The sequence below is a fragment of the Neltuma alba genome, unplaced genomic scaffold, assembly GCF_004799145.2.
Source record: "Neltuma alba isolate B1F8T4 unplaced genomic scaffold, ASM479914v2 tig00011191_pilon, whole genome shotgun sequence".
In the NCBI taxonomy this organism is placed as follows: domain Eukaryota; kingdom Viridiplantae; phylum Streptophyta; class Magnoliopsida; order Fabales; family Fabaceae; genus Neltuma; species Neltuma alba.
Genome location: NW_021635915.1, coordinates 40,740 through 57,434, shown reverse-complemented (window position 1 = coordinate 57,434; position 16,695 = coordinate 40,740). Strand labels below are relative to the sequence as shown.

The window sequence follows — 16,695 nt, the reverse complement described above, 5'->3', positions numbered from 1 at the left end:
CTACCAAACCTTTCACCAAAATGAAGAATAAGAACAATAATAATAATGAAATTTTTCTGGGGTTAAATCCCTCGGTAGATCCCACGCCTACGATTCTCTCTCTCTGCATTAATCTGAGCAATTTGGTGTTGAGTGGCAGTGTAATCTTCCAAGGCCTTGGGATTACCAGAGCGAATCAACTTCTGCTGTTTCAGCTGCAAAATCCTCTGGTTCGTCACGTCCAGTTCTTCCCAATCCTTATCATCGTCGGTTCTAAGGGCCTTGTCCAGTTTCAGATTGGCCAGTTGTTGCAGGGTCTCTGTTAGATCTTCCATGTCGTTCAAATTGCCAGTCCTCAGACACTTCTCCAGCTTCGCCTGTGCCATCTGCTTGTAGGTTGCTATCCTGCTCTCAATCCCGCCATTGTTAATTGAGTCAAGCTTCTGCAACACATCAATGGCGATCCTCTCAACTAGCTCCGACTCCATCCTACAAAGTTCAAGATTAAGGATATCTCATAAATACATAAACAAATACTACCTCTGGTCTTAATTCTCATTTATGTAGACTATAAACAAAATATTATAATTAGGATCAAATAAGATCTTATAATTAGGACAAGAGGTAGTAGATACATACATAAGGATTTGGGGTGTTTATCTTATGAGAAACAAATGATGTAGTTTTAAACTTTTTATGAATTTTAAAAAAATTGTATCTAAATTACACAATTTAAGAGTTTTTAAAAAAAAATCGTAAAAAAAAATAATTGTACTGTTTTTTTTGTTACATAAAATTTTATTATTTTAGATAAAATTTAGTGATTAAAAAAAAAAAACAAGAAAAACATGAGGGAAGTGGGGGGCAATATAGGAGAGAGGGAGCTAAGCAAGCTGTTAATTGAGATACTAAACGTTCTGACCTCTGGTAAGGACACCCGTTCGAATTTAGGAAGTATACTTGTTAGAAGAATTTTAATCTTAATGCTTTCAACCCCATAGAGATTAGTTTTAACTTCAACTTCAAAGTGACTAAAATACTCTAACTTAAAAAAAAAAATAGAAATATAGATATACGCACAAACCTAGTGACCAAGCAATCCCAGCCAGAAAGGTTGGCTGCTTCAGAAAGAGCGAGCCTCCATCTCAGGACCTTGTTAGGGTCAGTGGCCATGAAACGGCGATCATGGCAAGCGAAAGCATCGGCATAGCTTCCGGTCTGATGTCTAACGTGTGTCGGTTCTATGTGCTAGAAGATGGGAACCACGATCTGTCCTTTGGTTCTCTTACACTCCATTATCTTAACTAGTTCATCTAAACACCACCTTGAAGAAGCATAGTTCTGAGACAGAACTACAACGGAAACCTTGGCTTCTTCGATGGCTTTTATCAGCGCCGGCGATATCTCGTCGCCACGCTCGAGCTCGTAGTCGATGTAGGTCCTCACTTTCAGCCTGCTCAGTGCTGCGTGAAGATGGCTCGTGAAGCTATAGCGTGTGTCCTCGCCTCTGAAGCTGAGGAATACGTCGTAGTTTTCGACTGAGATTTTTGGGAATAATGGAGGAGGAGGAGTTATGTTGAAGGATGATGATGATGATGAATATGCCATGGAAGCTCGGGAAGAAACTTTGAGAGATATATGATCAAAGTTAAGATTTGAGTTTCTGCATTAAAAAAAAAAAAAAAACAGTAGAAAGGCAAAAGTTTGCTTCCAGCTACAAGAGTTGCAGAAATTTGAAGTCAAAAGTTTACGCTATGCGTGTGGGGCTACGTTTCATCAAGGAAGCTTCTCTCTTGACTTTGCGATGCTACTTTATTTATTTATTGGGAAAATTAACTTGCGAGTTCTTATAATTTTATTTGATATAGTTTTTTTCCCCCTTGGTTACCTATTGCTTTCTTCATTATATGTGGCTGTCTCTATACTCACATAGTCTGTTAATTAATTAGATTTGATATATGTGAATATTGATTAAGCGACAGGTAAATTGCCATATAATACAAAATAGAAAAAGTGAAAGTAAAATGATGAAATATAATTTGCTTAGATTGAGATTTAGAAGTATATTCCATGATTATAACTGCATAATACTCCTCCTGTCCTTAATATAGGATCCAATTATTAAGTTGGTTTTGGTCCTAAATATAAGATCCATTTCTTATATTTATCAGTTTTCTCTACATTAACCCTATAGATACTCCTTTAACCATAATCAAGTAGAAGAGGAATAGGGGGTTTTAAGAAAGATGATTATGGTATTTTAGAAAAAACGCGTTATATTTCTTATAATTAACTAACTTACCTAACTTTCTTAATATAATCAAATTAGTTAAATGTATCTTATATTAAGAACTGGAGGAGTAGCAGTTTAAGAAGTATATATTACAGTTATCAAGAAGCTGTATTGCCGTGATGATACAGCTGATTTGGGCTTTTGTAAAAATTAAGGAACTCACTCATTTTATAACTATTTTTTTAAATGCATATGTATCTTTCTATTACAGGTAATCCTATTCGATACAATATCAAGTATTAAATGTGAGTACTTCTCCCAGTGGGACTCATTTTATAACTATAGTTTGTACGTCAATAGACTTTTTCCCCCAAAGTGTGAAACTAATTGAGAAGCATGATCACAAGTGCATAATTGTACTTTATTTTATTATACTCCTCCGGTTCTTAATATAAGACCTAATTGTTGAGTTAATTTTGGTCCTAAATATCAGAAAGATTTCTCATATTTATCAATTTTTTCTAAATTACCTATATAGATACTCTCTCAACCATAATCAAGTAGAAGATGGAGAGAGGATATTAAGAAGATAATTATGGTGTTTTAGGAAATACATGTCTATTTTTTATAATTAACTACTTCTTTAATCTAATCAAATTATTTAAATAGGTCTTATATTAAGAACCGGAAGAGTAATATATATCAAAGATAATTTCTCACAGGAGCTTGCAGTTTTAAAATGACAAGAAAATAAAAAATATATAAAAAAAAAATATGACAAGAAAATTTAGTTGCCGGCACAAGTGGCAGGATATGCGGCTATTCTGTGTTTGGTCTGGGCTTTAATAGTAATGTGTTTTCCATTACTGGTCCGCTTTTCAAACCATGGGCTGTGATGTCTTGCAGATATAACACGAAGGTTCCTTTGAAAGCTACATCAAACTGAAAAAAAAAATTGAAAAACCATGGTCTATTACCAAAAAAAAAAATCTATCATATGCATAGCATATAGGGAAATTAAAATTTCACAAAATACCATTTGAAGTTCAAAAACATCAACAACAAAAAATTATACCAATTTACAATATTTTGCTTCTTCAGGGAAAAAAAAAAAAAAAACTCTAACCATCCGTCGGCAACCTAGCCGCCAGCGCTCCAACACTGGATGCCTGCTTCATCACTTGTATCAATAGCCCCTTGGAGTTTCAGCATTGGCTGTTTGCTGCGGCTGCCAAAGATCTAGCTAGCATCAACTGCCGGCCACCGCCAGCGACTATGATTTTTTGGGTAAAAATGGTCAAGGTGGGATTTCATCATTAACACACGGAAAATTGAAAGAGTGAATATTGATGAGAGTAAATTCCGGGAACACTACAAGTAGAGGATGCTTTGATTTTTTTTAATTCCAAAAAAATACTTCTTAAATTTTAAAACTTTAAATTAGAAATAACTATAAAAATACGTTGTCATTTACTTTTCAAATGTAATTAATTGTTATTAAAGTTTTGAAAATAATACTGATTTGAAATTTTAAAATTCAAGAGGTATCGGTTTTTAGGAATTTTTTCTTCTTTTTTTAATCATGATATTACACTTATTGTACCGAAAGCAGTCTTGAATGAAGTTCGGCCGCGAAGGAAGACTCTCCTATTCGGCATCTTGATGTGATTTTGACCTTCTGAAATGCATTCATTTAGACGCCTTGTAAGTTGTAACGGAAGGGACTTTCATTTTCCGCCCAACTATTTTGCATGGATAAAAAATGCTCTTAATTACTTTAATTCTTCATAGGTTGTTTTGTTACTTTCTTTTTGGATAGAATTATCGAAATATTCAAGAGTACCAAAGGTGGGCCAACAAAATTCTAAAGATTTGTACAGGTTGAGCCCTCTTTTTTTTTTTTGTTAAGCACATGTATTCTCTTATTGGAGACAATCCTATTTTATGCACTATCAAACACTAATGCTTTGTTTGGATAGAAAGAAAAATTCGGAGGAAAGAAAATAGAAGGAGAGAAAACAAGAGAAGAGAAAACTGGAGAGAAAATGTTATCTTCTTATTCTTCTATATGAATGACTAAAATACTCTTATTCTTATATCAAATATATCATGTTATAAATTAAATTAAATATCATAATAAAAAAATCATATTAGTGTTCATATCATTAAATAATTTAAAATCAAATCATTTGATAAAAAATTATTACCATGTGATTATATTGGAAAAACCAAATAATTTAGTTAAAAAAATTCTTTTTAAAGGTGAAAATTTTTAAAAAAAAGTGGATAATTTTTTTAAAATCAAACATAATAAAATGATATAAATATATTACGTGTTATTTAAGATTATTAATAAATAGTAAAAATTTAATATAAAAGTTGAAAGAGATGAAGAAATTATATGTGTGTGTATTAATTTGCACGAATTTCCTGCATTGTTCATTGAATGTGAAAGAATGGAGTTCATGTGTAGCTTTTGATTTTGGCCACAATATAATGAGATAATTTTGTTGAATTATGAGTAGTCATAAGTAAAATTAAAAAGAAAAACTTGCATTAAAGGTGGAATGTGATATTATTGTATTATGTCTGAGGAAGGCATATGGGGAACATGAGTCTTCTTCTCATTTTCTCTTCGTATGTGGAGAGAAAATAAAGTAGGTATCACATCCCATTTTCTCCCCTATTTTTCTTTCCGCTCACTTTTCTCCCGTCATCCAAACATAGAAAAACTCATTTCTTCTCCCATTTTCCTCCTTCATTTTCTTTCCTCTCCCATTTTCTCTCCATCCAAACATAGGGTAAATGTGGTCACCTCTCCCAACAAGAATTTGAATCCTAGTTTATCACGTTGTAAGAGACTAATCCCTTCCACTAGACTCAATCCTTATTGGTATTGGTTGAGCTTTTATTCGACAGGAGTGTAGTTTATGGTATTCTACCATACAAAAACCACTATTTACATTGCTTATATATGTCAGTCATACAAAAAAAATGATACAAAAAGATGCTGTGACATTTTTATAATAAATTCAGTATTTCTACAATAGTTACATCTTTAACTGAGGTAGAATGAACAATCTACGTTAGCTTTACTCGGAATTGACGTAAAGAATCTTGTTTCTTTTCTTTGAATTTTTTTTAAAATAAAGTTTTCACATTGAGTTTTTTTATAACCAACATGGAAACTAAGGTGCTGTTTGGCACGTTGTACAAAAGGGTTGGGATTGGGATTGGGATTGGGACTGGGTCAGGAACTATGCTAATTAGTGCTATTTGGTACATGAGATTGAGAATGACGTGGGCTTGGCCAATACCACGTAGGTGGGACTGAGCAAACTCACCTCCCCCCCGGTACTCGATTTTCGGCCCTAGGATTGCAATTTTCATAGACAAAAATATCCTTGTTAATAATAAGTTTAAGACAAGAATACCCCTATGAACATTTGACCTAAATTAAGATAATCTATTCTACATAGCCGCATTCGCTCCCCCTCTCTCTATTGGTCTCACCGTCTTGCTTGTTGTCGAGGAAGTCACAACATCACTGGTAAGTGCTATAACTACTTCCTATGGCTAATTATTGTTGATTCCATAAGGCTTGTTTGATGTTCAGTTTGAACTTCTCCTTCTACTCAGAATTCCAATATCTTTTTCATGCTCAATTTGCTTCTTGTTGATGCGATTAATTTTTCTAGAAATAATATAATACACACAAGACTAAATTATGCTTGCTAATTTGTTCTTTTGCACCCTCTTACATTGTTCATTCTTCACATTCAGGCCTGTCAGTTTTCTCTCACTTCCTTTGTTTCTTACTCATTGTCACTTTTAGTGTGTAGTGCAAGTGCTTTAGGTATGATGGACACTGCAAACTAAATTAAAACCTGACATGTGGCATACAAATTAAAACCTTTGATTTGATTTGGACGCTGTAAATATTTTGGCAACGCAGAATTGAATTTGGCCAATTTTGCCGACATATAATACATGGGTGAGTGCATTGCTTTAAAAAAATTGAATTAGGGGTATAATTTTATACTAATTTGGCCATTGTAGAATGTATTAAACCTCACATGTAAATAATTGTGTGAGTGCTTTGTTTTCTTTATTTTATATCTCTGATTTTTTTAATCTATATTGATTTGGAATGTTGAATTAGTGGTTTGAGAATGTGTTTTGTACAATACATTGTATGACACTTCTTTACATGTAGTTTAATGACTATGAATTATGTTTACCCTATAGGATATTTTATTGCTTTTACAACTTTTGATTTATTTTATTTAAGTATGATGAAGTTAATTCAACATCCAAACATTTCATTTGAAAGCCCAAATAAAATATTTTTCCATCACCTAGAAGCCTTCTCTATTTTTTAGAACTATAACAAATTATATCTTCTAAGAACACATAATTAGATAAAGTTTCTAAAATTAAATAGGGAAAAATGCTAAGATTTGGAAACTCTACTTTTTGTCGTTTCTCATGAAAGATTGTTTCTAGATTGAGCAATAATGATGAGTGTTGATATTAGCTTGTTATGCTTTTTGCATGAAGTAAATTCAAAAAGAAAGAACATATATCTACTCATATTGTTGATCATAATTTGTTATGTTTCTGAATAACAGAGAAGGCATTCAAAACAAATTTTTTTGAAATTGATTTTACTAAACTAGTAATATATATAAGTTTCAATGTAACAAAATTTTGTTATATTTTTATATGATTGTTTACACAGTTATGGCGCTACTCGAAGAAAAGAGAGTACAATTATGTTTGTTGTTTTGGTGGTTGAGCATGGCTAAAGCAATACATGGAATTTTTATTTGTATGTGTATGATAGTCATGCTAACAAGGCGACGGACCAAACACATATCTTACAAAATGGATTTTGTTGCTAAAAGAGCTTATTTAAAGAGATTGGTGTATAGCAGTGATATAGCATGTTACAACCTACTTAGAATGCATAGGTCAACATTTGATAAGCTATGTTCCATGCTAACGGATGTGGGTGGTCTTAAGCCTAGTAGGAATATGCTTATAGATGAGCAAGTTGCCATATTTTTACACATATTAGCACATCATGTAAAGAATAGAGTAATACAACATAATTTTGGTAGATCTGGAGAAACCATTAGTAGGCATTTTAATTTCGTGCTTAATGGAATGATGAGACTTGGACATATATTGTTTAAGAAAGCAGAGCCTGTGGCAGAAGACTCCAACGACAATAAGTGGAAGTGGTTTAAGGTAGGCACACATATTTTATATGTATTTTTAATTTTTAACATATGGGAAAAACTTTTAATATTTTTTTCCTCTTTACAGCATTGTTTAGGGGCATTAGATGGAACGCATATTAAGTTGAGAGTTTCTGCTGTGGACAAGGCAAGATACGAAAACAGGAAAGGAGACATAACCATAAATGTGTTGGGCGTTTGCTCACAAGATGGGTACTTCATATATGTCTTACCTGGTTGGGAAGGGTCTGCAACAGATGCAAGGGTTCTTTGTAATGCCATTAATAGGAGGAATGGATTAAGGGTTCCACAAGGTCATTATTATTTGGTTGATGCGGGGTATGCCAATTGTGAGGGATTTCTCTCACCATATAGAGGGCAAAGATACCACTTGAGTGAATACAGAGAGGGGCGATATTCTAAAAATGCATAAGAGTGCTTTAATATGAGACATGCTTCGGCACAAAATATCATTGAGTGGTGCTTTGGCATTTTGAAGTTAAGGTGGGCTATTCTAAGCACATGTGGACACCTAAGGAGGATCAATTGTTAGCACTATAAGATATCATCTCCATTATTTATGTTAGAAACTTCTTTCTTTTATGTTTACTTTATATTAGGTTCTAATGTATATTATATTTTAGTTTCACAAACATGTCTGAAAAATCTGGAAAGTTAGATAAGCATGTGTGGACACCTGAGGAGGATCAATTATTACTCAACTCTATGCTAGCACTGCATGAGAAGGGTGAACTTATGAGGGACAATGGTCTTAGGCCCAGTGTCACAAATACATTAAAGGATATGCTTCACGATCTAATACCTAGATGTCATATTCAAGCACAACCTCATATCTAATCCAGGATTAAAAAGTTACAAACTCACTATGGTGTAGTGACTGACCTTCTTAATTTATCTGGTTTTGGTTGGGACTCTAATAAAAAAAAGTATAACAACACCCAAAATAGTTTGGGATGAATATATAAAGGTAAATTTCTTTATAATTATATGTGTGTCTGTATTATTTTACTTAATGAAAATTTACTAGTCTTAATGCCATCTTTATGTCAATTTCTTTTAGGTAAATAAAAATGTTGCTAAGTTTAGGCATACACCTTTTCCTTACTTTGAGGAGCTCAGCATTATTTATGGTAAGGATAGGGCGACTGGAGATGAGTTTGAACAATTTAATGATGTCGTTGAAGAGCTCAATAATCAAACTGGTTTGGATAAGCACAATGATCATGACATGAATATATCACATGAGAATAATTCGCCACGAGAGAACATTCCACCTGAGCACAATTTAGATCTAGTTGAGCATGTTCCATCTGAGGCAACTATTGGGTCAAAAAAGCAAAAGCGAAATAGTGCTGATCGTGATGACTTTCTACTCCAAGGCATTGAGAAGATTGCTCATACATTTTCTAATTGCCTGAAGGAGGCAAGTGAGCAACTAGCAATGCACATGAACAGGCCTAGACCGTCTGAACGTGAGAAGCATTTGGACAACATGAAGGATTCTCTTTATGATGATCTTATGCAAGTTGAAGAGCTATCACATCAAGAGCGTCTTTCAGCTTATGTCAAAATAATTTCTGATGAGAACATGTTACATGGATTTTATGCCACACCTCAAAGAGGAAAAACAGATATAATCTGCCTAATGATAACTTAGACAGCTATTATTTAAATTTTAAACGTTAGATATTTTCATAGTTTATTCTTTATTGAGGTGTTTATTATTTAATTTTTTAATATTAGGTCTATTTCCAATTGTTTAGTTGTTAGGTCTTTTTTTTTCCCCCCTAATAGCAATTTTAATTTTGGACTATAGGTGCAAGCTTGTTGCTCCTGAACTCTACTTTTAGACCATTTTCTTTTCAATAAATTGAGTGAAAGATTTTAATCTCACAATATTCATCAAATATAACAAATGTCTTTGACACTATTTTAGCAATAAATAATATGGAATTATTTTTCCTCTTCTTTTAGTATATCATTATGAAAGATAGATTGCGAGCGAGATGCATTTCAATGGAGAATACATGTGTGTGGGATTCATATGAACCCTTTTAATGTCTATCACATAACTTTGGATATCGTAAACAAATAATTTATAAGAATTCAAGATACAGCCCCTAACTAAAAAAAATAAGAAAAAAAGATTTTTATCACAAAAAATAAGTACAAAAGAATAATTCTATAAATCCTCCCGTCAACTTTTTTTTAGTGTAGTCATTTCATATCTACTGCTATACATGTCTTCTATTTCATAATTTCACAGGAGGGAAGGTCAAAGCATTATTTTCATGCTTTCCAAAACCAGTGAAAGTGCTGAAAATGGGAGAGAGGACAAGGTGCAGAGGGATCTCATGACATATTTCTGGTGTCGTCGTATCGGGGTCATCAGAGGAGATAAAGACGCAGGGCTAAGACTGGGAGAAAAGACTTGGTGCAAAGATTGAATGAGTTTACTCTTATATTTTTAATTTTTTTTGGAAAGGGTATTATGATATTTTCATAATTTATACTTGATTATAAAATAAAATTAATGCAATCATTCCCATAAAATATTACCATGCACCAAACATAATTTAAAAGCCTCACTCCCACTCCCAATCCCAATCCCAATCCATTGAAATCTAATGGCATACCAAACATAGCCAATTACCATTTTACCCTTGTTTATTAAAAAGAAACTAATGAAATGTTAAAATCCATAATTCCATAACCTCTCACTCACGCCTTCGCCTCTTGCTCGCAGTCACGATGTCACCTCCTCTGGCTTTCCACCCTTTGTCTGTCTCTACCATTACTCACAGCACATTAGTCGATCGCTATCAACTCCTTTGGTCCTGTGTTGCTCTCCTTACTCACTCTCATCGTCTCACTCGCTCCATTGATCCACTCAATATCGATAGATATGTATAATGGTCAAGATAACTCCTCATTCCACCTATCCATTCTAATTCCTCCCCTGCCAACCTCTTATGCTCTGGTAATTGATTTCTCTTGCAGTTCTGATCACAAATAATCTATTATTTGATGTCAAAACTTTTTTTTTAAGGTCAATCATGGGCATTCTGTTTAATTGGGGATGTTCTCAAATTATGTTATTGAGGAATTATTTTATCTTTATTATCTGAATAGTATTTATGATCTTTTATTTTTCATATTATGGATTGTTCTTTAAGCTTCCCATTGTTATGTTCTTGAATTTCATCTATAGAAGCTAAAATTTTTTCAACTTGGAATTTAGTGGATTCCCCTTATAGATTGAGATAGCTTTTGTGTGATGATAATGAAAAGTTTAGGTGAGTTGGGTCCCGGGCGCTCACTAGGGCCAGGGTATGCCTCCAGGCTCAAAGAGTGCTTACAGAGGTACTTACGGATCCTCCACCAATAAGATCCTCACATCGGCAGCAGGATTCGAACTCATGACCTTGTGGGTTATGAGCCGACTCCTTACCAACTGGACTAACTCTTATTGGTGATTGAGATAGCTTTATGTTGTTTTGAATCTTTATAACTCCACATGTACCAAAGGTCCACCACTTTATTGGTTTCTTTGTCTGTGAGTGATTTGCTCTATTGGTTTGCTAGGATTTGCATATTCTAATCAATATATTATTTTTGATAATGAATGGTTGTTTTTATAGGTTTATTTGGTTGCTTTTGTAATCAGTACTTGGATGAAGTTTTGATTGTTGTCACTTTCACTTTGCTTCATTTTCATTGTGGTTTTGTTATAACTCCATTGTTTGTGGATAAAGTATGTCAACTAATCAAATAGTTAACTTTCTGGTTTGCAACATTTCTAGATGGGATGCAAGACAAATAAAGGCGGAATTTCTTATGTTATTTTAGTCCTATCATTTTTAGTTGTGCGTCATGTTCTGAGTTATATCCCTGAACTTTTGATGAAAAAGATAGCAATTATGAATTTTTTTTCTGAAAATTATTTAATCAATACTTGTATATCCAATGTTTTGTGATCTTCCTTTCTTTTTATTTTTTTTATTTTTAAGCATTCGCCACAAACCCGTTTTCATTTGATTGTAGTTCTTGGGACAAATAATCATTGTAGAGATAAAAATAATAGTTCATTGTGTATATATTTATTTGTGGTATTATATAAGTTATGTATATGAAAATTTAAAATAAATTGTGACATCTACTAAGTGTGTTTTCGGTTGCTTTATTTTTTTAAAACTGGACACTTAAATTAGGAATGTTCAAGCATAATTCAGTTTTTATTTTCTCTTGTTCCATGAAATCATCCCGGCACTCAGTTTATGCCTTTGATTCTTCTTTTTTCAGGTTTTTTGCGTGTATATGCATTCAATTCACAAGCAGCAATGGATTATTCAATTGAGTACCAGCATGTATTGAATTGATATTTTCTGTTGTCATTTCTTGCTCCATAACTTGTCATTGAGATGCTCAAAACTTGTTATTACTTGCATCTTAACTTGCCATTTTCTGCAGGATAGATTGAAAATTTACCATCATTGACATGTGCTGCATAAAAGATGTCATCACCAACACTTGAAATGAATTCAATAAAATAGACAAATTTGCTTATCATTGTGGAAGAGGCTATGAGGCCTGTCATACTGCTAAGATTTGTAGGAATCCAAATCCAAGCTAAGCAATTTTGATGACTTGTGGATTCTTTGTAACTTAATTGACAATTAGTGTAATGAAATATTTGTTTAGTTCATGTGTACTCACTTAATTTTAATGGTAAATAAAGTCTTTGTTATCTAATTCATGTGTAAGCATCTCTATAAGTGAAGGCTTAGTCATCATATTTCCATTCGCAATAAAATTGACAAGTGAGAATGCCTACATTGACAAGTTAATGTGTTAGCATTGATATGTGAGGATGCAAAAAATGACAACTCATTTTGTATCAAAATATTATTTCAGATTATCACATTATAATTTGAATGGATTATATAATCTCATTAACTAAAAAATTAAAATAATTACTATTAACTCATGGTGTTTGCAATGACAAGTCAGGATGCCTGTAATGATAAGCAAGGGTGCCTATAATGACAAGTAATGTCAATTTGCATCACACACTTGTCATTGACAACTAAGTAAACTACTTATATTAACAATTATCACAATATGTATTAACAACTAATGTCCACCTGCATTGTATACTTATCATTGATAACTAAACTAGTTATATTAATAACTATTGCGGTATGTATTGACATATAATATACACACCTGTCATTGACAACTCAATTAATTATACTAACAGCTATCGCGGTATGTATTAACAACTAAATTAATTAGTGAGGGCACCTTGATAATTTCACAACTAGATTCTCTTACCCACAAGCTAAGTCTCTTGGGACATTAGGTTTATTTGGTGATTTCATAGGCCTTCATAGTAATAATTTCCCTTACTTGAGACTTAAATGTAATTTTCCCTAGATAAAAGGTTCCGATTCATTCTTTGTTGAAATAAAAATCTAACCCCCTATTTGGATGGAGAGAAAATGAGGGAGGAAAGAAAATTAGAAAGGAAAATGAGGAGAAAAATGTGTTTTCTCCTGCTTAGATGAGGAAAGATAAATGGGAGAGAAAATAGAGTGCGGGAACCACCTCATTTTCTTTCCAACTTTTCTTTCCATACATGGAGAGAAAAATGAGAAAACTCACATTCCTCATATACCCTCCCTCACACTAGGCGAATAAACACATATTTTGCATTTGATGCAATTTTTTTTAATTTTATTTATGACTACTCCACAATTTAGCAAAATTATTTCAGTGTACAGTGGCCAAATTGCAAACCAACATATTAACTCCATTTTTTTCACAGCCAATGTAATACAGCAAATTTGCGTTAATTATTCACAGACATATACAAGTATATATTTCTCCATCTCTTTCAACTATTACTTTTTATTATTTAATTATAATTTTAAATAATATATATTAATTTTATTTGAAATTATTTGATGATATTAATGTTAATATGATTTTTCATTGAGATATTTAATTTGATTTTTTATACAAATATTTAATTTGATTTTAAACATAATATATTTTGACAGAGATAAGGGTATTTTTTCAGTTATTCATATACTTGCTTTTTTTTCCTCTCTATTTTCTCTCCTTCATCGAAATAGGAGGGATGATAATGTTTTCTTTTCAGTTTTCTCTTCTCTCCATTTTCTCTCTTCTCATTTTCTTTCCTTCCACTTTTTTTTCCCATCCAAGTGGAACACAAGTCTCCTATCTTAGGCACCGTTTGGATTGCATTCAAAACCTTGGTTTGGAAGCCCAAACCAAGGTTTGGCCAAAATGTCATCCAAACGGTCATGCAAATTTGGGAAACCAAGGTTCTGGTAAAACCATGGTTTCAACGGTTGAAACCATGGTTTGGGCAGCAACACATCTTATCTGCTTTTCGGATATTTGCTGAAAGGAGCGGGTGGGCCCCTCCACAAATGACCAAAGGCTCCATTATTGCTCTGAATAATTCACTCCTCTCGTTCACGCCTTCTCCAGTTCTCCCGTCGGTCCTCACACCCCACGTAACACCATCCTTCACAGTCGAGTCCACGGTCTTCGTCTCCTCCTTCACAGAACCAGTCGCCGCCGGTGAAGAAGTCGCCGTCTAGCCACGGTTTGAAGAAGTCACCGCCGGTGAGAGAAATCGCAGCTCCATGGTTGAAGAAGATTGCAGCTATTTCTGGCGCTTAGGTTCGGTGTGAAGCATTTGGCTGTGGTCGGTGTTCCCTGGCTCAGATCCGTCGCTCAGGTAAGGTGGCTCAGATCCGCAATTTTCTTCTTCTCCATAGCCTCTGTTTCTTGCTCTGTAAATTAATCGGCGTGTTGCGAGCTGGACCTTCTGGTTCTGGGTCTTCTTCTGCCTTCAATGAAACCGAAATCGTTGATGCTGGGTTTAGGAATCGTTTGTCGTTGATGCTTGCTGGGTTTAGGAATCGTGAACTTGCCATGAGAGTTTGACCCGTTAATTATTTGTTCGGAATCGTTGATGCTGGGTTTAGGAATCGTTTGTCGTTGATGCTTGCTGGAAAAATTCTGATTTGAACATTGATGTTGTTTAATCGGCCGTTTGTCGTTGATGCTTGCTGGAAACTTGCCATGAGAGTTTGACCCGTTGAATGTCCGTTCGGATAAATTCTGATCTGAATATGTTAGTAATCTTGCTTATTAATATTAGGTTGGTTTATGCGTGGCATAGGACAGAAATTATTCGGTTGGTTTGAGCCTGATATATGGTATTTTCGGTTGGTTTATAATGTCTGATTTTTTTTTTTGGTTCTGAGATATGTTTATCTTATGCACAAATATACCAAATGCAAATCTTTGTGTTAAATGTTTGAATCATGGTAACAAAAATGTTCAACATTTATAATTTTTGTCGCATCACGGTTTGTCGCCTGACTGTAGTGAATTTTTTTTTTTCAGTGCTGGCTTGAGGTGTTTGGTTGGTGCTGATTTTTCTTCATTGATAGTTGTGGCTGACGTTTTGCTTTCAGTGGTGGGTTAATTTTCATTCATGGATTCATTTGTGTAGCTTGGTTTATCTGATTTTGGTTTGCTTCCTTTGTTGAAACCGAAACATCGTGCTACTCTCAAGGATGGTCTTTGCTTTCGAGGCCAGAGAATCAGTTTTCGGTTTATATAGTTTGACTAGTTTTTTTAGAGATATATTTGTAATCCTTATGTTTTATTTTTTGTAATCCTGTTCTAAACAAAATTATAGGATGTTGTATTTGTGGTAATCAAATTTAATTTATTTAATTTTTTTTCTTGTCATTAAAGGAATGGGAACATAGTTTCATTTTATGTTGGATTAAAAAAATTAATTACATGTTATAAAAACATAGAATGAATTTATTTTTGTTTGAAATAAAAATGAAGGAAAGAAAAATGTTAATATGGTATTCATAGTTGATTTGGGTAACAATGACACTTGTTATTTCAATTGATTTTGAGTTGATTAACCTGTGATGACTGAAGAGCTGTAATTGTGCTATAGCATAATGGGTAAGAATACGGTGAAAGCTTCCTGGGACCTACGAACCACGAAAGTGTTTATTGACCTATGCATTGAACTTGTGCAACAAGGGGAAAGAAAAGGTACTAGCTTAACAAAGAAAGCTTGGGATATTCTGGCTGATAAATTTACTGCCAAAACTGGAAGAGTGTATGAAAAAGCTCAATTTAAGAATAAATATGATTCCCTACGAAAGGAGTGGCAGACATGGGATAGGCTGCTTCGTGAGACGAGATTGGGATGGGATACTGAAAGGAATACTGTCAGTGCAACTGATGATTGGTGGGAGAGAAAAATAAGGGTAATTATTGAACCTTTTGATCTTACATTTTCTCTACTTGTTAATGTTTTGTGTATATTTACTGTTTTTGGAATATTTTATGATATTATTGGTGTCTAATGTGCAGGAAGTTCCAAACTACGAAAAATTCAGAGAAAGAGGACTTCAATTTAGGGATCAATTGACTCAACTATTTGGAAGTGTGGCTGCAACTGGACCACAAGCATGGGCACCTTCTTCCATGACACTTCCAAGTGAAGGAACACCGAATGAAGATTTGGAAGAAGGGTTCGGAGATAGTGATGAAATTTTAGGTGCACCAACTGGTATAAGTGGGGAATTTAACACAGTGAACTTCAATGATAATAGTGGAGGTAGTGGAGGCAACACTGAATTGAGGCAGGATACCAGTGGTGGGGGTACAAGCAGAGGTAGGAGTCGACCTAGTAGCTCACTGGGGGTCAGAAGGAAGAGTGAAGTCAAGAAGAAACGCACATCTCCCTCTATGAAAATAGCGGATGCAATTAGCAAGATTGCTGAAACAAATATTTCTGAGGCCGAGCGTGGAAATGAGGTCATTTCCCGAGCAGAAGCTAGAAGGTTGGAAGAAGAAGCGCGTGCTTATGAGATTTCAATTAGGGGAGTCCTGTCTCACCTGAAAACAGTTCCTGAAGTTGTCAGAGATCCTGATTTCTTTAGACGGTGCACACAACTCCTTATGGAACGGCCGGAGGCACGAGAAATGTATGCAGCTCTGAAGGATCAGAAGGAACAACTTCTACCCATTTTAGAGCATTATACTAGGGATTTATGACTTGTTTATTATATTAGACAGTTCCATATGTGTATATTTTATCTGACCAGTGGATTGTTATATGAATCAGACAACTCTGTAACTTTT

The 16,695-nt window shown here is 34.0% G+C and overlaps 1 pseudogene; it reads right to left on the bottom strand.

The window, feature by feature from the left end:
- Positions 1-1,600, bottom strand: LOC114762092 (toll/interleukin-1 receptor-like protein; annotated as a pseudogene).
- Positions 1,601-16,695: the final 15,095 nt, after the last annotated feature.